The 24112-nt window shown below is 37.5% G+C and overlaps 2 long non-coding RNA genes across 3 annotated transcripts; both read right to left on the minus strand.

The window, feature by feature from the left end:
* Positions 1-1232: 1232 nt before the first annotated feature.
* LOC145786734 (uncharacterized) lies at positions 1233-6298 on the minus strand. Of its 2 annotated transcripts, none has more exons than XR_014291309.1 (3): positions 6156-6298; positions 3695-3789; positions 1233-3209 (listed from the first exon to the last, which is right to left on the minus strand). It is a non-coding gene; the product is annotated as an uncharacterized LOC145786734 (long non-coding RNA). The 2 variants fall into 2 exon arrangements; XR_014291310.1 differs by having other exon boundaries at positions 3664-3789.
* A 7374-nt stretch (positions 6299-13672) lies between these two features.
* LOC145786364 (uncharacterized) lies at positions 13673-14702 on the minus strand. Its single transcript, XR_014291289.1, has 2 exons — positions 14586-14702; positions 13673-14000 (listed from the first exon to the last, which is right to left on the minus strand). It is a non-coding gene; the product is annotated as an uncharacterized LOC145786364 (long non-coding RNA).
* Between the last annotated feature and the right edge of the window lie 9410 nt (positions 14703-24112).

Here is a 24112-nt window from a genome sequence, read left to right on the forward strand (position 1 = left end):
TCAAAAACAAAGTTTGTTTAATTTTAAACGAAACTGCATTAAAAGAGCGAGTTTTACCAAAACCAAACATTCAAATATGTCAGTCTGGAATTAGCAACAAAAAAACATAGAGACTTAGCTTTATTTCCGAAAAATGCCGAAGAAAACATGATCTTATCCTTTTGCTATGCCACCGGACAGCAACATTTTACAGAAATATCCATACCCACAATTTTGTTGAAAATGCTCTAAAAATGCACCAAACTGAAAGTAATTTTTCAAAATTTTCTGGGAGAGCCCCCCAGACCCCCCGCCGCTAAGTGTCGCCTTCGGCGAACACGCCGTCTTTCAAAATTTTTTACTATGCTACTGTCTAGCACTGTCAATATTTTGCCCCCCCAATGTTGAAGGTCTGGCGGCGCCACTGTTTATATCCACTCTGATGCTTCGTCAACAAGAAAACTTAGCATTTTTTTTTAAAGTAGCCTATGCAAGAAGATTACTTGCAAATAACAATGAAGTTTTTCTTCTGGCATAGACCTAGGCTACTTTAAAAAAAGTTTGTTTATTGTTCTTTACAAGTAGGCCTAGTCTAAGCCTACTCCACTTCGTGGCTGATTAACCAACAAAACAAACTGAAGACGGTAGCCTACGGTATTTATAATAATTTTTTCACAAAACATTTATATGGTTGGTGCGGACCAGATTTCAAAGAAGGGATGACCTGGGAGAACAAAATCTTGTGACATAATTGAGGAATGCTTCCATCGTTAGTTTAGAATGAGTAGTAGGCTAGTAGGTCTACCTTAGATGATCTGTTTTCTTGACAAAACGTGACAGATCCGCTTTGTCGCTTCTACCCTTTTTTAGATCTCTGCCATATATTATTTTTCGTTGTGATGGTCAGAATAAAAACAAACTGCAAGCGCAGGTTACTTTTATTTCAGCGATGTTGGGAAATACAATTGGTCATGAATTTAAGCGGCCTATTTGTGAAATTTCATTTGGAATCTTGTGTTAACTTCTCCGCTTCTCTTACAAGTTTTCAGGTTTGCCCTTAACCAAGACGGCCTTGCCTTAACATATCTCCGCATCACAACTGTGCAAAAAGTATTGGCTGTGGCTGACATCAGATGCTCTGCAAACATCAACACTCAACAGTCATCATATAAGACTGGCAATATAGGCTACAGCTACACGCGTCGGGCTCTTCTTTGCTATAAAAACTACCAAACCAAGCACGGATGTACCGAAGCAAGCAGCTACGGGGTACCAGTAACTTATATTGTAAGGCTTCGAAGTTGAGGAAAACAAAAATTGACGATAACTACAACGTAACAAACGAAAAAATATGTAGTATGAGTCAAGCCGCAGATAGTGTAGCTACATTCGTATCTACACTGGGCAAATAGGCCTAGCATAAGGCTTAGGCACATGATGAAACCAAGACCTGAACATACACTGCAATATTGAATCCTTCGAAAAAGAACCTACACCAATCATCGCTTAAACTCAGTCTACTCTAACGACCAGAAAGATTCATATGATAAGTGATATCAATCATACCAGTGGCAGTAAACGCTCTAAACACTGATTGAACCAAGTAACACAACGAATGATTACTATAGCCAGTAATAAGCTAATCTGGCATAAGCGTGAAAATGACGGTACAGACAGTGCATATACGTATATAAGTCCACAGATCATTGTGAATGCACATTGCACAGCCCACATATTAGCAGACAATAAGCACTTTTATCAGCCACACATATTAAAGTAAACTAGATATAAGTTACAAATTCAAATAATTCCCAACAATATACAGAACAACATATACTGTATATCATACTGTAACCAGGGCTGTGGAGTCGGAGGAATTTTGGCGTGTCCGGAATGGAGTCATTTAAAAGGCTTACTCCGGATTGATACAAAATAATGAAAAACAAAATTTTTGTTTAGACTCTTTTCAAAAGAATATAATTTCTTGTTCGCCATATTTGGGTCTAAAACTTCACCTGAAAATAGAAGTGCTTGTTTTTGTTAATTTTGTAAAAGTCGCTGTATCAATTTCGATCATAACTTCGATGAAATTGAATTTTACAAAAATGGAAAACGATAAAAATTATTAAAAAAAACGGAAATCCTGAAGCCGGAGTCGGCTAGTTGTAAATCGAGGAGTCGCATATTTTTCGCCCGACTCCACAAACCACAGCCCTCTCAGACAGCCACTTTATCTGGTCCAAATCTTTACCAGATCGGGTACGGTGTTGACCAGATAGAGTGGCTGTCTGGGTTGCATATTTACGGTGTTCAAATAAACTCAAATGAATGGAATAACGCCAGTGCAAACCACATTGTCTGAGGCAAACTTCAAATCCTACATACAATTTTAGTGCCAAACTCCCCTCCAATCCTTTATCACTTTTCAAACCAGTCACATTGCAATTTGCAACAAACTGATGGCAAGCAGGTGATCAAGAAAAACACAACTAATTTGATGTTCACGTGCGCTCACATATCGCGGCAGATTATGTAGCATTCTAAACTAGTAAACGATTAAAACAAAAAAGACGATTTTATGCAACAGTTACAAAGCATAAAAAGACGTGCAGTATGAGCGAAACAGAGTATTCTTAACAGTCGTTGAACACTTATAAAATAGCGATTTTCAGTTGTTGGCAATGTAGCAAAGTGAGCGCATTTGCCGCAAAATATCCAGTTCATTAGACAAACAGTTACATGTATAACACTTAACCGACCCAACAAAGGGAAATTTCTCAGGCTCAAGCGAGTGGGATTCAAGAAAGTTTAAAATGTTGAGGAGAAAATAACAAACCAAAAGATTTTTTTACAATTCCAAACAATGTCATATTTGGAGGCATAACCGATTAACCGTTACAGCAGTTTAGATTAGAAGATATTTGTTTGAGACCATGTAAACTGGGGGAAGAGTAACAAATATCATCTGCAAACTTTATGTGATTAACACAAATATTAAAAAATCAGACAAGTTAAATCACACAAGTTTATGTGCTTTTCTGTTGAATGGTGCATACATACTAAACACTGTGCGGCATGCACATATCAGAGGTGTGTTTGTCTATGCTTCAAAGTTTGGCGCGGTTAATCAATTGACTAAACAATGCTTCTTCATCTGTACTGTATGCAGCAGTAGACAGTGCTGTCTGTATTGCTGACGAGTTTTCTTTTAACATGGAGAGCAAACATTCCTGAAAAAATATTTAAGTTATGATGCAGGCCGTATAAAAAAGAACTACAAAACGTACTAAAGTTCCTTGATTTATGTCAAAAACAAAAACCTTCAACACTTAACAATATGTAAATAACATGCTTGGTCGACCTTGGATGTAAGAGGTGGATGTAAAAGTTTGTAGGCCTACAATATATAATGAAAAGCAAGCATACATCTTACATACCTAATTTGGAGATAGTTAATATTTTTAATATCAAGGACAAGGGACACAATTAGCTCGACGTCTGCTATAGTTCATACAATGCAATGCTTTCTGATATGCGGATAGTGCAATCATGTCCTGATGTTACTTGCACTATCCGCATATCATCAGACAAGACAAAAGTTTTCTTTTTCATAATTGTATTTTATTTTCGTGTAAACTTTTTAGTCTTTCTAAAATACTCCCAACAGGACTGTCACATCATCACCTTGCATTTTGTGATTCTAGGTAGTAATTACCCAGTCAGTGAAGTCTTCAAAGGAATTTGTGCTTTGAAACAGAAAGTCATTACAAATTCTCTCACTGTTGTCATCCGGGTCTTTTAGTTCTACAGCTGCACATAAAATAAGCATTTGCAATTAACTTTTACTAATTTTAAGCATGAAATTTGATAATTTTAGCAGATGAATCTCCACAATAATTTATATTTGGTAACATGTATAATTGGCTTAAGAGTAATTGTCATTGCAATACATTTATTCAGATTCACAGTGACATTGTTGAGACAATACCATTAAGTCACTCACTAAGTATAACCACACTCTCTGTCTCTTCTTTATACTTTGTAAAGATTCTACCACTAAAAGCAAGAAATTGAAAGCATTTCCAACAAAGCTGTTACGATTTTTTTCTTATGCAAGTTTTGTGGAAAATATCCATTTAAAAGACTTATCTGCACAGGACTTACACAAACAACTTTCCGATATCTGTAATTTTAGGTGTGGTAATAATTATTTTCTCCCATATCATCATTTTAGAAACTAAAATTCTCACTCACAACATAGTAGTAGTATTTGTCAGCTTACAGTAACAGTACTTATTCGCAGGCGTACCCTAGTACGGCGTACCCTTGAGGGCCCAGGCCTGTGGTTGTTGGGGGGCCTGAAATTGTGATTTTATAGTTTACGCAAAAAAAATGTTTGGTTAAAACCATCCTAAACGACTAAATTCAAGCATAAATGTTGTTATTCGTTAGTCCTTGGGGGGCCCGTAATGTAGCAAAAGGGCTTAGAAAGAAATTAGGTGTCTAAAGTAATGACTTAATGCTTTCCATGCAAACATGTTCTGTTAAAAGCACCCTAAATTAAATCACAAAAGTTGGTTATTCTCCTGTCCCGGGGGGAAGGGGCATTGTGTAGCAAAAGCAGGGTTGAGAAAAACCCGGGATTTGTTTAAAAATCCCAAACCGCTAGTTTTTTTTAATGCCCGGGTGTTTTTGGGCTTTTTTGTGTTTTTTAAAAACTATTTGAAAAAGGAGGCAAACTTGGTTTTGAATCTTTATCCTCGTACTGACAAAGCCTTGATAGGCTATTCCTGGTTGTTTCGCATACTTGTAGAGGCTCTTGAAGCAAGGCCGGTTACGGAGATTGGCAAAGTGAAATTTCCGATTGTTGAAGTCTTGTTACCTGGGAATTATTACATCCATTAAGTGCCACTGTATGGAGAGCAGTCCTTAGAATGCGTTGATCAAGCGCACGCCCCGAAAGTTGAACCAGCACCGCTTGATCTTGAAGCTTCTTCGTTCACGAAGTCACGCGCTAACCAACTGAGCTATCGGGGCGACTTAAACCTTACATTATGTCATTATTCAGATGCATGAGATAGAATTTAATCTAGGGTAGGCCAATGCCATTCTCTGTTGTTACAAACTTGCATTTGATGATGCTCAGTCTTATCTGGCAGCAGTGCAGGATAGGCCGGTACCCGGTCATTTGGTCGACAAGATGTTAGGTCGACAGAACGACTCATTTTAGGGTTAGTTAACAAACCTTTACCCTAACCCAAATGTCCTGTCGACCAATTGTCTTGTCGACCAAACGACCGGCTATGGGGTAGGCCTATATCATATGAGGGAAACGACATATTTATCCTCTTTCATATTCAGTATTATTGTCCATAGCTTATTAAAATTAAAGAATAGTTTTATTGCAGGTTGATACTATTATTGCGCACAAATGTCCAATTCTGCAGTAAAATGTTGTATGGTGTGCAATACGCCTAAGCAAACATCACACGTTTTGCCCAAGACAAAGGGGGCCCGGAGTGAGAGGGGGGCCCGGAATGACTCTTCGTACCCCTAGTGAAAATTTCTCTCAGAGGCCCTGCTTATTCGAAGTGGTTATATTAACCATGGATGCAATCAAAAAGCATTGTTATGTAACAAGTGTTGCCAAGGATAGGGTTAAACTGAGAGTTTTTCCCACGATTTCAAAATCTCCTAAATCACAAGGTTTTGTCTCAACTACTTTAAACTTTACTCAAATTATGGAAAAATTTCTTATCTGGTAACACTAGTGCTGTAAATATAGCCACGCCTTTACTTTGTATTGCTAATTTAATCCATGTGTTTATTCATCATCAACATCCCTGTTCATCAAATACGTAAATAAAGTTTGTTTAGATAGCTCAGTTGCTACCTTACAAATAAGCATTACGTACAGTCATACACTTAAGATTAGTATGGTGACACAAAAGCAGTAAAACACGCAGTGAAAAACCAAAACAGTAGAGTTTACAAAAATATGAACAACAAATGTTGTCAAAAAACACTCGAACTAGATTTCTTTTCAGCTCACTGACATCAGCAACAGCAGTAATGTTTTTTTTACCGTTTCAGCAACGTTTTACAACTAAGTTGTTTTGTTATCAATCATTAGCCTATTTAATATTTTTTAAGTCAGAATATAAATTAATAATTACCTGGATGGCCTAAATCTTTTTTCATTTCTTTTCGTAACTTTTTCTTTAACTTCCTGTCTTTGTACCCATTATGCTTTTCATCGTACAGAGCAGGAACATTTTAAGTTATAACTTATTAGTTTTTTTATTTAATGGATATTTTATTTTCTAATTGAAGCAATGTTAACCGCAATATAAAAAAATTAATACCACTTGATTGATATAGTCTACTCTATGTCATGACTTCGGTTTGTTTGTCTGTTTGCTTTATAAAGTACTGTGCTAAATTTTACTTTTAAATCACAGATCTAGCCTATAGATACCAAATACCGGAACATTGTGTTATACTGGTACTGCCCTGTATTGTAGCAGGCCAAGTAAAATATACCCACTCAGCCTCTATAGATCCAGGGCTAATAAAACAGCATAGCCTACGATACTGTAGCCTACATATTCCAATTCAGTATAATACATCTATACCTGAACTACGTACGCTTTCATTTATTTGCCAATTATATATAAAGTTGTAAACTAGATTAGCTTAGCCTTGTTGATCTTTTTGCAATAAGGTTGTTTGAAAATAAAAGGTTAACTTATCTTTGATTAGTTTTAAAATAAAAAACATCTGGTTTTTCTTAAATTTGGAATTATTTGTCAACTATTTAGGCCTCACTTAAGTATTCTAGTGACATCTGATGATCTGACCCTGGTTTATGTTACAGCAATAGGCCTAGTATTTTTTCCTAGGCTTTGATCTTTCACTACCAGTATGTTAAATCAATTACATCTTGCTGCTGGCTAGAATTTGAACTGACTGCTCATAATGTGTTACAAAATCAAAATATCTACCGTACAGAACCAAAACTGCTGACAAACTATAGCCTAAGCGAGTACAATCAGCCGACCTCTTCCGAACCTCGACTCGAACCGATCGAGCTCTCATGTCAAGCGCGAAAGGGAAAAGTTGAAATAATTCAACTTCTGTTTTCACGCTTGAAATCGAGATCTCCAAGCCGGTGGCACGATTCGGTCACGCTTCACGCTCTCAGTGTGAACACTCGTTTTTTTGACACGCTTTATGATTTGCGCTTATGCTTGTCAGTGTGAACCCCGCATAACAAGTCAGCAGTCATTGTTTGTTTTGCATTTACGAAGATAAATCGCTGCTGCCAGTGAAATCACCAAGTTTAGAAGACAAAGCATCAAAGTAAGTTAAAAGGACTCAGTTTGACATTCTTTACATTTTCTCAATCGAACCATTATTTTTCACCCAACCGTAAGTAGGCCTAACCTTCAACCCAACCAAGACCAATTTCAGCACAAGCTCAACTATCAACACCAAAGAGGTTCATTTGTTGGAAACAAATTAAATTTCAGAAGAAAAGAAAAAATATCAAATCTGGACAGTTAATTATTGTACGTTACCACTCCATTTTTTGTTTAATTTTAGTTTGTTATTCTATTAATTTGTAGTTCTGCGTAATTTTGAAGTAACCAGCTAGGTCAAGACTGCCGAATATTTTTTGATTTTTTTTTCTAAGTTTCATACTTTGTGACGTAATAATAATATTTTTGAAATCTTTACCTATTCCGACATTGATCGATATCATAAACCGACTAAATTAGGCTACGTCTACGTAATCCTCGCCAGGCTTAATTCTCTTTTTGAGCTGCATATTTTTAATCAGGTATCATTTTAACTCAATTCATTCGATTTTATATCACTGCTTGACGCAATTTTGCCCTGAGTTACCTTTCATCAACTAAAATAAGTATCGTAATTTAATTTAGTTCCTAGTTTCAAATTTAAATTATTACTTGCAGTGCCTCGTCAATCTCCAAAATCCTTGCTAAATTAAATATTTCATAACTCAATAATAGTGTTTTGTTTATTTTCCAAAGTATTTCTCGCATGCTCACACCACTTAAACCAGACCTGTTTTTTGTTCTTTTTCGACGCTTATTGGTCGCCGTCCTATTTCGTTACACAAAAGTGGATTCTTTGATTATCCTGACTACAAGTTATAAATGCAGGTGTATTTTTCTTTTTATCTGTTTTGTTGCAAAGTCATTTTGTAACCTTTCGTGTCCTGCGTTATTGGTTGTGTATTCATCTGTTGGTCATACTTTGTTTGTTGCAATGTCTGCGGATTGTAAAAATTTGTATTCAAAAAACTCCTTCTCTTTAACTAACAATATTAATAGGAACCAGCTATCGATTATACATGTAAACATGAGAAGCCTAGTTGGCAACTTTGAAAAATTAGAATCACTACTTGTCGAAATGCAAGAAGCACCGGACCTTATTGCTGTGTCAGAAACCTGGCTGAATGAAAATCGATTGCAATTTGTTAGTTTGCAAGGCTATAATTTTGTCCACTTTAATAACAAACGAACTGATGCTAAAATACAAGCAGGCGGTGTCGGGCTATACGTAAGCAGTTCAATAAAGTATAATCAAATTAATAATTTAAGATTAAACTTACAGGAATGTGAAGATCTCTGGGTGGATATTACTTTATCAAACAGTAGACAATGCACAGTTGGTGTAGCAGGCCCGCAACCAGCAAATATTTTCGGGGGGGGCATTTAATTTTTATCAAAGAACAAACATTAAAATGATGCATTGTGACATTTTTATGTTAATGTCCACGCCCATTGATAGAGTGTGTGGCACTACCATGCTACGGTTCAGTGGTCATAACTTATGTCAATCACGTTTTTGTTTAGTACAGCATTAAAGGAAACTAGCCTTTGTAACCTTTTCTCATTTAGCTATGACTACCCAAGGAAGAAAATTACAATATCACAGTAATGTGTTCAGTCGGTTACAAATAAAATACAACATCTGTAGGCTACGAACTGCATTGGCACGACTGGAGTCATAAATTAATCAATAACATATATTTACATCAACATAAACCATATCCCTGACACAAACAAACAGATACATATGAATAAACTTAACACGGTAATTACAAATCACAATCCTGAAACATTTTGTTGGCTCAGCAAGTTTTTATGTTTGTAGGCCCAAAGAAGTTGACTTTGCAAATGCAAAATGACATTTCAATTTAGAGCATAATGTCTAACTTTCTACTTGATTTGGCAAGTTCGTTTAACACCAATTCCGCGCTTGGAATTTGAGTACGATGGATTTGCATGAGAGCTAGTCCAGAAAGCCTGTCCTGCCCCATAGTGCTTCTAAGGTAACTTTTCAAGCGTCGTAGACAGCTAAATGTTCTTTCTGCAGAAGTAATTGTGACTGGAAGTGTAGCCAAAATTATCAAGAGTTTGTAAATGTTTGGATAAAACTCTTTTTGGGATTCTATTGCTGACACCGCATCAATAGCACTTGCTGGCCTTTCACTTTCAAGAATTCATTTAAAATCAGATTTACAAATGCTTTAAGCCCAACTGAGTAGCTTATTCACCACGCTATCGCAGCTGCTTTTGATCTCGAATTATTTAGTTGTTTTTAAACGCTTTTTATGGTGATGATGGATGCTGACATTATGTATAGCCTACGCTAACGAAACAGATAATGAGGATGCCAGCCTAATTTATCGAACAAAATTGTTAGCATAGCTTCCAACCAGCGTAGCCTACTTTCGGTTTCGATAGTCTACACTCTACAGTAGCCTACGTGCACGGACATTTTGCCGAAAGGACATTTTGACGAAAGACATTTTGCCGAAACTCATTTTGCCGACAGGACTAATTACCGAATTCTATAATTTCGCCAATTTGTCTAATCGGCATTTAGTCCTTTCGGCAATTAGTCTTTCGGCAAAATGAGTTTCGAAAAAATGTCTATTCGGCAAAATGTCCTTTCGACAAAATGTCCGGGTACCCTACAGTATGGCTGTACGTGTACGACGTATAGTAGGGCCTACATTTCATACTGCATAAAACGCTTAAAAATTTTTCAAAAAATTTCGGTGGGGGCAAATGCCCTCGATGCCCCCCCCCTGGTTGCGGGCTTGTGGTGTAGTATACAGGCATCCCCAAAATAAGCTAATTGAGTTTCAAAACAAATTCTGTGAGTGCATTGATTCGTTAAACAATTTCAAAAAGGAATATTATGTGGTGATTTCAATATTGATATTCTAGCCAAGACAAAAAATTCTGCTGTAAAAAATTATTGTGATGCATTTCTCTCTTTAGGCTGCAATCAATTAGTACAATCCCCAACCCGTGTAACTTCCACAAGTTCAACTTTAATCGATCATGTATACAGCAATGACCAAACTAATAAAATTCAATGCCATGTTCTTATACATGATGTTTCTGATCACTTTCCGATTGTAGTTGTGATAAACTCTATAAAACCAAAACAAGAAAAGTACACACAAAAAATAAGGAATATGAAAAACTTTGTTGCTGATCTGAATTCGTTTGTGACCTGGAAACTAGCTTGACCAACCAATACACAGAAAGGAATGATTCGGTTCATAACAAATTCAATCATTTCATCGACACTTTTAATGAAACTTTAAACAAGCATGCACCTTTACGATTGTTGTCTCGAAGAGAAAGAAAACTCAAGACCAAACCATGGCTAACAAAAGGAATTTTGAACTCCATCAAAACTAAAAACAGACTATATCACTTAAAAATAAAAGACCCAACAAACACTTCTGCACAAGCAACATACAAAAAGTACAGAAATGTACTTACTCATACCAAAGAGCAAGCAAAAAAAATGCATTACAGTTTTCTTATTACGCAAAGCAAGCACAACACTGGAAAAATATGGAAAACCATAAATGACATCATCAGGTACAAACATAAACACACAGCTCACATACCAGAAGAAATAATTAGCACTGACAATGAAAAAATATCTGACCCTGCACAAATAAGTAACTGTTTTAATGATTATTTCACAGACATTGGTCCTTCCATGGCATCTAAAATCCCTCTGCCGTCTCCTGGCTCATTACTGAAATTGCAAAGTGTTCCATTCTCCTTTTTCCTAAAACCTGTCACTCAAGAAGAAGTATTAAAACATCTTAATAATCTTTCTGTCTCTAAAAGTACAGGACACGATGGAATACCTATAAAATTTGTCAAACTATCCTCACCAATAATCGCCCCTTTCCTCACCAACTTATTCAATGAGTGTATCGATAAAGGTGTATATCCTGATGTACTAAAGGTAGCTCAAGTTACCCCAATCTTCAAAAGTGGTTCCAGGAAAAATTGTTCCAACTACAGGCCCATATCACTATTGTCCCCTTTCACCAAAATATTCGAAAAATGCCTGTATGAACAAATGTACAATTATCTAACAAAAAAAGACCTGATCACACCACATCAGTATGGATTTAGACCACAATATTCCACTTCGTTAGCTGTGTCAAACGTTTGTGATAACATCTTAACTAACCTAGATAATAAAAATACAACTTGCTCTGTGTTTCTTGATTTAGCTAAAGCCTTCGACACAGTTGATCACACTATTCTCATACAGAAACTGCAAACATATGGTTTTCGAGGCCTTCCATTACAATTGTTAAAAAGCTATATCAGCAATCGTCTACAGCACACGGTCGTCAATGGAATCTCTTCAAACTCAAGACAGGTTACCTGCGGTGTGCCCCAAGGATCGACATTGGGACCCCTTCTTTTCTTACTTTATATAAATGACTTACCAAATTCAACAAACATGAATGTTAAACTATTTGCTGACGACACCAATCTTACCATGAGCGACAAATCTGAAATAAATTTGCAGAACAATGTGAATGCCGAAATGCAAAAAGTTTACAACTGGTTGAAGCTTAATAGATTATCGTTAAATTTCTCAAAAACTGAATACATGCTAATAACAAATAAAAAACACATAAAAAATTTTAACATTAACATTGGTAACACAAGCATTCAACAAAAAGACCAAATAAAATACCTTGGCGTTTACATAGATAACAAATTAACATGGAAATATCAAATAGATAAAATTTGTGGAAAAGTAGCAAAAGGTTCATGGGCGTTGCTTAAACTCAGAAATTATGTCAACACAGACACTTTAAAAGATGTGTATCACGCTTTGATTTACTGTCATTTGCAATATTGTATTTCAAGTTGGGGAAAGGCCTGTGACAGTGCACTGGATCCATTAATAAAATTACAAAAAAAGGTTATAAGAATAATTACGAAACAAAATTACTATGCTCACACTAATTTTTTATTTTTCAAAATGAACATCTTGAAACTAAAAGACATACATAACATTGAAATAAAAAAACATATGTACAAAGTTCATATGAATCAGTATCCGTCTACGTATTGTGATTTATTTACAAATGCTTCATCTATTCATCAGCATAACACAAGATATCAAACAAGCAACAACTATTTTATAAATAGATCTAACACAGAATATGGCAAAAAGTCCATGCAGGTATTGGGACCAATGCTCTGGTCAGAGGTTCCAAGTAGGCTAAAAAACTTATCATTTCATTGTTTCAAAAAAGAGATCAAAACGTTAATTTTACAAAGCTACAGTGCATCGTAAGTGATATGTTATGGAAACCAACTTGTCAGTTTCTTAGGAAACTTGATTATTCTCTGCTTGCTTCATGGAATTTTGTGTTTAGGCTTACGTTATCATCAATATGTTTTTTTTTTTCTGCGTATGTTGTTGTTGAAGCGCGGGAACGTTTCAACGTTTTATTTTTTCTCTTGTAAGCTTACTTTAAATGGCAAAATCGTAATTTCCGTAGGGTGGCAATTGACAAGTAGACCGTATGGTCGTCTCGTTGTCTCCCTGTCGGTATGGGAACTTGTGTAACTTTTGTATTGTGTATATTGCATATTTCAAACATGTACCTATGTTCCTGACAAATAAAACATTGATTGATTGATTGATCTTCTCGTCCCTGTCCTTACCAGCGATAATTCAAGAAACGTTTGCTGCTGGCTGCTGTACTTGCAAGAAGAATAAAGCAGGATCATCTTGAACACTACTTCGGTTGTCAACGTCAAAGAGTTGCATGTGATACCGCACCTACAGTTCGAATGCTTAGTAGTACCGCCAAAATTTTAGATATTGTAAAGCACTCTGCAGTGAAGGGATCTAATGTCGAGAAGTGAACATTAGACTAACCACTCTGGCATACTGCGCTTTACTCGAGACTGCATAAAACAGTGATTGAAAGTGGCGTATCCGTATTATGAATGAGGGTTATAAGAGTGGTTTACTGTACTTTCACTGCAACTACATCATTGCCGCATTGGCACCCTTCTGTGTACTTTTTACAGTACCTATTTAAGTTACGGTGTTAATAGAAAGCCTTTTTATTCTTTAAAGTAATGTGCTATGTAATCAGCTTGAAAGCATACAATGAAAGTATGCTACGATATTTATTGTACAAATCAAAAACAGATAACAAAATACAACAATCCTCCTTCAATGTTTGCTTTTAGAATTGTTTATACTTTTCAGACTTCAGAGTGCTACGTAGTGCACTGTTCTGCTTATGCGATTGTTTTGCTGTTTTGTTTCTCTTACAGTAAGAAGTCTTGTTGTGGTAAAAAATATGAGTCCTCATAGTCATACGCATGTATCTCTCCAGCACTTTTTTTAGAAGTTCAGTTTTTTTTATTTCTGACCATCACAGCGAAAACAATACATGTTAACATAGCAAGGATCTAGAAAAGTTCTTCAAAGGCGCCTTCGTAGAGGGTTTCCAGTTAATAGATTGCTGTATACCTTGCACAGTCCAAGTCCGGCAATAAGCTTTCTTCACAGTAGTCATGATTTGCATTAGGCAGATTAAGGTTATTGATTTCATTGTGCAATATGTCGGTGTAATACCCTGTGTTTCGAAGAGAATTTCCACCTTCCAAATCTTCATTCAACTGTAAAATACAAATAAATTCAGTATTACACCATCTTCATTAAGTGCCGTTATTCTCTCCAAACTTAGAAGGCATGGCACCCAAAGAAGAACGTTCATTATATACCCCAAAATGTAAACATAGCTACAGAATTATTGAATTAAAGCAAGCTTCTAAAGTAGCACCATCATGATGGTGTATATTGCATATATATTATGCTTTTGAAAACTAACTTTTCAACCTGAAGGCCAACCCTGAAGCAGTTAAGTATTTCATTGGCTAGATTTCCAAATTTCATATTGGTAATATTATTTTTAGTATTATTATATATTTGCATCAGACCAATAAGTCCATATTAATTACCATACATGCAAAAAGACAAAAACAAAAACACAAGAATAATCACAATAACCCGGTTAACAGATAATGCTGTTGCAGAGAATTGTTAACGACAAGCTGCAAATGGCAGATTTGAAATATGACGATTTGACAAGAGCGTCAGAATTGGAGATTCAACGAGCATTTTTGAATAGGAGTCTTAAAGAGACTTAGTAAGATATATGAATAGTATTTTGCATCTAAACAAGTGTGGTTAAACATATATACCTCATCAAAAAATATTGAAAGTTCTTCTTCACTCATGTCTTGAAGAGCCTCCAAACATTGTGACAACATTTTAATGACTTTTAAAAACAATATAATTAAAAACCTTTCTGTACACTTATTGCTGCATTGTAATAAATATATATATACTGTATTTATGAACATTCTCTATTTGTATTATGCATATAAATTGTTTTCTATATCATGAGTGACCCACGAGTAACATGCTAAATGTGACATATCCAAAATATAGAACTGCTGTATATATTTCCTTTTCCATAAAGCTAGCTGTTTGCATTCAAAAGTACCGTAAGTTACCAATACCTTAGCCCACTAGTGTGTAATTCAAACATAGTTATTTTGCTTATGTGCTTGCGAGAATTAGCACCAGCATATTTTTAGTAGAAATGGCTCAAAATCAACTGTGGTTAGTGAATAAGAACTCATAGTAAATACATTAAGTGGAACAAGAAAGGAGATTACATACATAACTTTATATTTTTAGCAGTAATACACAAACAAGTTTTTTGCAAATACATCTGCAGTCTGTAGTGTACACTGACAAACAATAAATATTCAATGGCAAGTTAGAATAAACTTATTGGGCCTAACCTAGAAAACTAGCCACAAGAATGGGCAATTTTTTGACTGTAATTCACATATTCTTAATGAACAGCAAAATTGTTGATTTTGACAAGTATAGTTGTTAACATACCGTATGTCAAGCAGATCAAAAGTGATTAGTAACTGTAATACAGAATAAAATGATTGATTGCACATGTCTGATGTAGCCTTATCTAGATTTACATACCGTAGTCTAATAAATAATCTAATCAAAAATTCTTCAGAATAAATACTTGTAAACTACATATATATTTATAAACTTTGAATAGACAAAAGTACTGTTTAATCTTGAGTCTAGGTCAATTTCCATGGGCAACAAGTGCCTTCCTTTAAATCAACCAGTGCCTAATATTCCTGGCAGAACAGTTAGCAACTGACCAGCCTTTTAAGAACCTATGTTTTGGTCTTCTGCTGAAAAAGCCAAAATTTAATTCCTTAGTTATTTGAAAACTCACATCATCTTTTAACTACTTGTTGGCCTAGTCATGATACCAGTGCCTTTCTGCATGCTTTCTGTCTTTTGGCTTAACTTGGTGCAGCAAGCATTCTGAGCTACGGTATGTTCTGAGGAAAACGTGCACATGGAGTATTATATTTTAATTAAAATTACACAGTGAAGGCTTAAAAGGAACGTTTAGCACTTCTGTAACACAGTTTCTTCTTTCTAGCGTTATTCTCCCCCATTCAGCAGCCCAAACTCACCTAACAAACACTGCAACCATTCAATTCGCTATTTTTCTACAGGTTTGTATCTAGTAGTTTTGCTGAGTCAGCAAAACGTATTAACCACCGACAGAGGGCGTACGTGCCGAGTTTAAACAGCAAGATTCGTATTCAGTTGGCGAACTAGGTACAGTATATTCATTAACTATGGTGAAATGGTTGCTTGAGAGTTAGTCGCAGATTTACCTGTTTGCTTGGTGCTTGCTAGCTGGACAAATTTTCCGTCTTTTATCTTTTATGGTCACAGCGGTAAACCATAATCTCTTCGTGGGAAAATTGTAACATAAAGTTCCCGGATCCGTTCGTCTGTATGTAATGACCGAAAAAGAAACACTCCTCGAAACGTCTATTCAAAAAGTGTATTCCTGTAAAATTAGCCCGTGGCTATCGAAAATGGGACGCAACACTGTACGTCTCTAAAACTGTCATTACAGAACAGATTGTAACATGTACCATGTTTTAAGCAACAAATTTATATTTTAACACTTAACCGAAATTATTAGAATTGAAAAATGCATTTAAACGCTGCAAATTCAAAACCTAAATTCTGTTCTCACGGAATCTAGGTCAAGCTTTCCCAGAAATGCCACTCTCACGGAATTAGCTAACCACAATTGTATTTCTGAAGCGATATAATTGTGTAACTGGTTTTGCTTCATAATTCTCACGATAAGCTATTACTGATAAAAATGTACCATATTATTAAATAAGCGGGGAATTGGAAAATACTGATAACATAAATATATAAAACAGAGATTTTGTATGGCGAGAGAGGAGAACTAAAATTCCCAACTGGAGAATGTCGCTATTCTGACACCGGTTGCAATAAATTAAATTAAGTTGGTTAGACATATATTTCAATTTCCCGCATTTTGTAACTTTGATTTAATAAAAAATGATTAGTTTTATTTAATTCGTTTTGTTTTATGTAGGAAGTCATACCCCTAGACTAGACAGCCAGAAGCCTAAATTATCCTCTTTTAATTTGAGACTTAGAGTCTCTCAATATTCTTTTAAATTATTATTTTATTTTTATTAACAAAATTTACGACAATTAGACAGCCAAACCCTACGCTGGGGTCGTAAGTTAGACAAATCCCTACACTAAAGGAGACTTAAAATAGGCAAAAACCCTACACTGGGGACTCGTCCAAAGGCGAAGTGTAGGCCTAACAGGTTTTAAAAGATTGATGAGTTTGTGCATTTTTAAGTTAGAAATAGAAATTGTGGCAGAGCTTACATGCCAAATCTTTCATGGCTGATCTTTCTGCTTTTTCTCCAAATCTTTCTGCTTTGGGAAGAATTTTTCTTGTAAGTAAGTACCGGTAACTAATTGTGTGTAAAACAAAGACGTAGAAAAGAGGAACCAAAAGAACGGTAATGTATTAATATTTATATTTAGGCTACTTTCAATGTCCACTTTTTTAAAAGCAACTACCAAATTTTTCCCATTTGTCCGCCAAAGAACGAGACACCAGTCTGACCCAGTCACGGTAGTAGAAAACACATCAATTTTACCTCGAACGCCTGAAAATTCGACATCTTTTTCCTCAGAAAGCGCAGGTACATCTTTTTTAAATTCACCTGCTAATTTGCCTGCGACCGCTGTTGTACTAAGCGCCCAACCACGTAACTCGGCCGCAAACCCGCAAACACGAACATGAACAACGAAAACGCGACAACTAGCTCACCGGAATCACGCCGGGAAAATCACGATCCGCCACCGATGTCGCAGACCGCGATTCAACTCCCAAACGCCACGCTTAACAACGCATTCTTTAATACAGAAAGCGAAACATTTGCTACTTCTCGAAATGACCCGTCGCTGTATTTGGCTAATGCAAGACAAAAAATAACTCTCCCAAAATTTTACACTAATCAACCGGAACTGTGGTTCAAAATGCTGGAGGCAAAAGCAGCAGCGAACCATATAACCAATGAAGAACATCTCTTCACTAACGCCTTAGAATTTCTTGACGAGGAGCAGGTTGCGTTGGTGCACCACATCTTTGACGATGTAGATGTACATCCCTACACTAAACTAAAAAAAAACACTGATTAAACACTATGAACAAACTGCAGCGTCAAAGCTGCAGTTGCTGCTGACCGACCTGAAATTAGAAAATAAAAAACCTTCCACCCTCCTAGGCGAGATGAAAACGCTCGTTAGGCAGATTGGATACTTCGGTAAGGATTGCGAAAATTTACTTTTAAATCTTTTCATTCAAAAAATGCCTAGTCACGTACGCGTCGCCTTGGCAGGACATTTACAAGAAAAAACAGTCGATCAACTGGCGGAAATCGCAGACAGTATATTTCTAATTAAACAAAACAACGACGCCTGTGGTCAAGACAACCTGTCGAACGCGGAAAACCTTCGTCAAGGTCTGATAAATGATCATCTCCAGCAACAACTTTTAACTTTGACAAAAAAATTGGAGACAATGGTAAATTTTCAAGAGCGCACAACTCATACACCTCCGTACCACAACGTTGCAAGCAATAACCCGCGCGCTTCTTTCTCACATTGGTCTCCGAGACAACCGTTCCAACCCCCTTACCGAAATACGCCTTCCCAACCTAAACCTAGGGTTTGGAATCGGCAGTTTTCCCAACAGAACGGGAATCGATCTAACTTTTCGCCAAATCAAAGCGGTTTTAGGGCGCAATTTAATCCGAGACAACCGTGTTTTTACCACGCTCGCTTCGGTCACAGAGCAAGAAAATGCGAAGGCAACTGTCCCTTTCCAAAAAACGCGCAACTTACCCAACAATAAGTAGGGTTGTTGGGAAGGAAAATTGTGAAAACCACACAAACCTACTACATGTTATCGACAAAAATACAGGGTCTACGTTTCTAATCGACACCGGTTCGGAAGTGTCAATTCTGCCAGTCAACAACCGTCAAACTAAGCGTAAACCAATCATGCACTTTAGCGACGTAACTGGTAGACCAAGCATCAAATGCTATGGATTGATTCAAGCAAAAATAGATATCGGACTGCAGAAAACTTTCAACCAAACCTTCTACTTGTGCAATATCAATAAAGGAATTTTAGGTTGCGACTTTCTAAAGGCGAACGAAATAACCGTTGACATCGCTAACAAAAAATTAGCACGTAACTCTTTCAAAACTTTTTCAGTAAATCACGTTTCACGTAACGCAAACCCTTCACACGCAGATACTTACAACACCCTATTGGCAGAATTTCCTGCGCTAACAGCCGAATTCGATTGTACGAAAGCAGTAAAGCATCGACACAGATTGCATATTATTACGAATGACTCGCAACCAATTTTTAGCAAGCCACGCAGACTTCACCCAGAAATGCTCGAAAAGGTTCGAGCAGAATTAATTCGCCTCCAAGAGAAAGGAGTCATTTTTCCAATCTCTGGGTCTAGTTGGGCTTCTCCAATTCATGTGGTCACAAAAGCAAATGGAAAAATACGTATATGTTCAGATGTCCGTAGAATAAATAATATTACAAAACCAGACAGATACCCTTTGAGAAACTTGCAAGACTTTCGCAACAATTTACGTGATTGCACAGTTTTTTCTAAAATTGACTTGACAAACGCATTTTTTCAAATTCCAGTGGCCCCCGACTCTATTGAGAAAACAACAATATGCACGCCTTTAGGTTCTTTTGCTTACAACCGCGCCCCATTTGGCTTCAAAAATTGCCCTTCAGTGTTTCAAAGACTGATAAATGAGGTAACAGAAAAACTGCCATTTTGCTTTCCCTATATAGACGATATCTTAATCGCTTCCAAATCGCACGACGACCATTTTTGCCACTTAAAAAAATTGTTTGAGAGCCTAAATGAATATGGTCTAAACATAAATTCTGAGAAAAGCGTGTTTGGCGTAACAGAACTCGACTTTCTAGGCCATCACATTTCCAAAGAAGGCATTTCGCCTTTACATGATAAGACAGCAGCAATCCGAAATACGCCTCTGCCGCAAACTATCACCGAGCTGCGTAAATTTCTAGGTTGTTTGAATTTTTACCGCAAGTTTATTCCTAACTGCTCCAGCACTCTTAGAGAGCTCAACAACTACCTGGGTAATCATCCAAAAAAGTGCAAAAAAGCTGTCCCTTGGACTAACCAAGGCAAGCGAGCGTTTGAAGACGTAAAACTAAAGCTTTCTAACGCTACGGCTCTATCCCATCCAATCCACGGCGCGGAACTACAACTAAACACCGACGCTTCTAACGTCGCCGTTGGCGCTGTATTACAGCAAGTAAATGAAGCCGGGGTATGCGAACCCCTCGGATATTTCAGCAAAAATCTATCTCCCGCACAAAAGCGCTACAGTACGTATGACCGCGAACTGTTGGCCATTTATCTCGCCGTTAAATATTTTCAAAATGATGTCGAGGGCAGATCAGTTACAATTCTTACTGATCACAAACCCCTAACGTTTGGATTCCACCGACCGCCAAACACAATGACCCCGAGACAAGTCCGCCATTATGATTTTATTTCCCAATTCGCTTCTGAGATTAAATATCTTCCAGGCGAAGACAATCACGTCGCTGACCTACTATCACGCATAGAGATTAACTCACTTCAATTACCAGAGGGAGAGCTTAACTATGTAGAAATGGCAAAGGAACAACTCACAGACCCCTCTATAAGTCAACTTGTCAACAAGTCGCATAACAACATGATGATAGAAGACAGGGCGTTACCAGGCACCAATTTCGTACTAAAAGGTGACGTCAGTTTAGGAAACTTCCGCCCACTCGTACCAACGCCTTACCGACAGCTTGTTTTTGACATTTATCACAACTTGTCGCACCCAGGATTTCAAGCAACCAAAGACTTGATATCTCGTCGTTTTATATGGCCTGGACTGAGCAATTTCGTCAAGCTGCGATGCAACTCCTGCATCCCTTGTCAGCGCTCAAAAATAACGCGTCATAATGTAGCATCACTTCAAAGGTTTGAGCAGCCAAAAGAACGATTCCAGCACGTACATGTAGATATCGTCGGCCCTCTTCCCGAAAGCCACGGCTACCGCTATTTATTAACATGCATTTGCAGATTTTCCCGCTTTGTTGAAGCAATACCTCTAAGAGACATACAAGCCTCTACAGTTACTGATCATTTCCTCTTGGGCTGGGTCGCCCGTTATGGATGCCCTGCCATTGTAACAACGGACCGAGGCGCACAATTCACATCTCACGTGTGGCAAGAAATGTGTAAAAAAGTAGGAGCGAAAAGTTCAACAACTTGCGCCTACCACCCAATTTCGAACGGCATGGTAGAAAGATTCCATAGGCAATTAAAAGCCTCTTTAAAAGCATGCTCAGACACCCATAACTGGTTCCCCCATCTAGCCTTAAGTCTGCTAATCATCAGGTCTTCTGTGAAAGAGGACCTAAAATGTTCATCAGCAGAAATGCTGTACGGCACACAATTACGGCTGCCAGGTGAATTTTTTGACGAAATAGCGCCACCACACAAAGAATCAGATTATGCCGCTGAACTATCGCAAATTATGTCAAATTTAAGGTACACTGCGACACGCCACCACAACACGTCAAGGAAACCATACATCGACAATGCACTTTGGCAGTCCACGCACGTTTTTGTACGAACCGACCTGCAGGCAGGGACGTTAGTACCGCCGTATAGAGGACCCTATTTTGTATTAGAAAAAAAATCAAAGTATTTCGTTTTAGCAATAAACGGTAAATCTGATTCAGTATCAATTGACCGATTAAAAGCAGCCAGACTCCCACAACATCTGTTGGAAGAAAACAGAAATGAGGAAATGTCAGACGATAGTAATCAATTACTTGGGCTAGCAAACTTAATTACACTCGATTCCTTTGCAGAAAACTCCGCACAATCCAACTCGCTCACGCCAAACGTTGGAACAACGAAGACAAACGTCACGTCTCCATCCACGCAACGCAACGACAAACAGCACTCTCCACGCCCATCAAAACTACCAGTACACGTCAGCCGCAGAGGAAGAGTCATTTACAGACCTGCAAAGTTAAGTGATTACGTTGCATGATGTATGTCTATACATTACTGGGTTTCTGTTTTTTGGCACTCGGCCAATCACAGGAAATAGAAATTCAATTGTGCAGACCTCAATTGACGGAAGCTGAATATTTTATAGAAAAACCAATAAGATGCCTGAAACATCAACATGCTTCAGTACACAGCTGTATTGCTGAAGTACATAACCCATCTGCAGCCTATGTCCCGCTAACTGTTCACTCGTGTCGAATCTTTGAAACAACATGGTCAACCACACACTATTTTTTCGGAGCACAAACCCATCATCAGACAACAAAATCAGTAACGCCGCCATCTAGTAGTAGCTGTTGGTATTGGACAAAAGCACATCACGCTACAAATATAGGGTCCCTAAAACAAATCTCTAAAAATATGTGGGGCACCCATAACCCAGTTAAATTAGAATATAAATGGCCTACAACTACCGAGGGGAAGACTTTAAATTCAGTAGTTACTCAAACCAAAGCCCGTTACGACCCATTAACAAACACCATATTTAATGCCTTAGCTACAATGTCTAAATGTAACATTAATCGGGGTTCTTGTACTGTCGGATCCAGACGATTCGTTTGGATTGTCCCACCACGCATACACTGTCCAAACACAACACCAATGGGTAATCATACTCTATTAATGCATTTCCACTCCGAATCGCCTCAACCATACCGTATAGAAGTTAAGGATCTGGGAATTAGTCTTCATCAACAGGCAAAGTGTCCCCCAAAAACCTCCTCTTGTTATGGAAAAAATGCGCTGTGTGACGTCGCTGGCTTAATATTAAAACCGTTTAATTGTACTAATATTTCTTCAATTGAATTTCATGACACTAGGGGAAAAACAATAAAAAATGCTAACTCAATAACTAGAAAGAACTGGGCTTGGTCCCCACTCGTCAGTTACAAGAAGCGTCTGACACTATCACCGAATTTCTTCAAAAACAAACCAACGAGATCCACTTTCTAGAATGCCAAATTCAATCCCTCTTCACCACCTTGTATCATCTTATTTCAAAACAATATCCAGGTGAATCACTTTCCGCCCTGTTAGGTGGAACACATGCCGCTATAACCCAGGGAGATTTAATTACAAAAATTTCGTGCATTAGAATAAACGGCACTATTCTTCCCAGCTTGCGATATGGTAATTATTACTCTCAACGTGCCCTAATAGAATATCTAAACAATGGCTCCAAGGAGACCGGTCAAGTCATGAGAGACGGAAATGCTTACCCTGGAGTCCACCTTCTAGAAAAATACATGCCTGGAAAGATTCTTACGTTCCGCATCGGCGAGGCATTTTACCTTTACGAAAACTATTCACTAACACACATCCACAAAAAGATTAAGTTGCTTCAAGCCCACCTTGCACCGTTAACTCAGCCGGTTGACTCCCCAGATTTTCTTGAAATCGAATCTCTATACAACCAGTCAAATTACGGTTTCGAAGATTTGCAATCAATCCTGATCGCTATTAGTGCTTCTCAGCTTGACAATGAACGCATGCACGATTTCTTACAGTCCAACATTGATGGCGACGATAGCGCAGATATGCAATTCGTGTCATCGACAATTAGCCAAGTGATGTCAAATGTTTTTTTTCAAATTCTTTCTTCTATTACAAGCCCATTTATTAATACATTGCTAGTCGTATTGTTGTTTTTATCCTTCTTTTGGAGTGCTGTTCTTACTATCATAGCGCTAAAGTACTATCTTCCTGCCATCGCTAAAAGCCTGCGATCATCTGTTGGTAAATTACAAAAACGCAGACTATTCCAGCGTCAACCCACACAGGAAAATGGGGGTGAAACCCCACAAGCCCAACTTACACAAGAGTAGCTTTATTTCTCGCCTGTTCTCGCATTTAACAGCTTCACGCATAAGCTGGCATCTGCCGCCATGATTAAATCATGTCGCCTAGTGGTTTCAACAATTTTATGCTATTTTGTTATTGTGTTATACTACCTTGTACGTACCTTACTTATTACATGTACCTTGCGGATGCTACTCTGTATCGCTTTTTGCAGAAGCGCCACCTCGCGACATGGTTGCTGCTAAGACGAGATGCGAGAGACCTTGAGAGACCTTGAGAGACTACAGCATTACGACGGATGACACGACAGAGTTCTCTATCGCCACCACACG

The sequence above is a fragment of the Aplidium turbinatum genome, chromosome 17, assembly GCF_918807975.1.
Source record: "Aplidium turbinatum chromosome 17, kaAplTurb1.1, whole genome shotgun sequence".
NCBI lineage: Eukaryota > Metazoa > Chordata > Ascidiacea > Aplousobranchia > Polyclinidae > Aplidium > Aplidium turbinatum.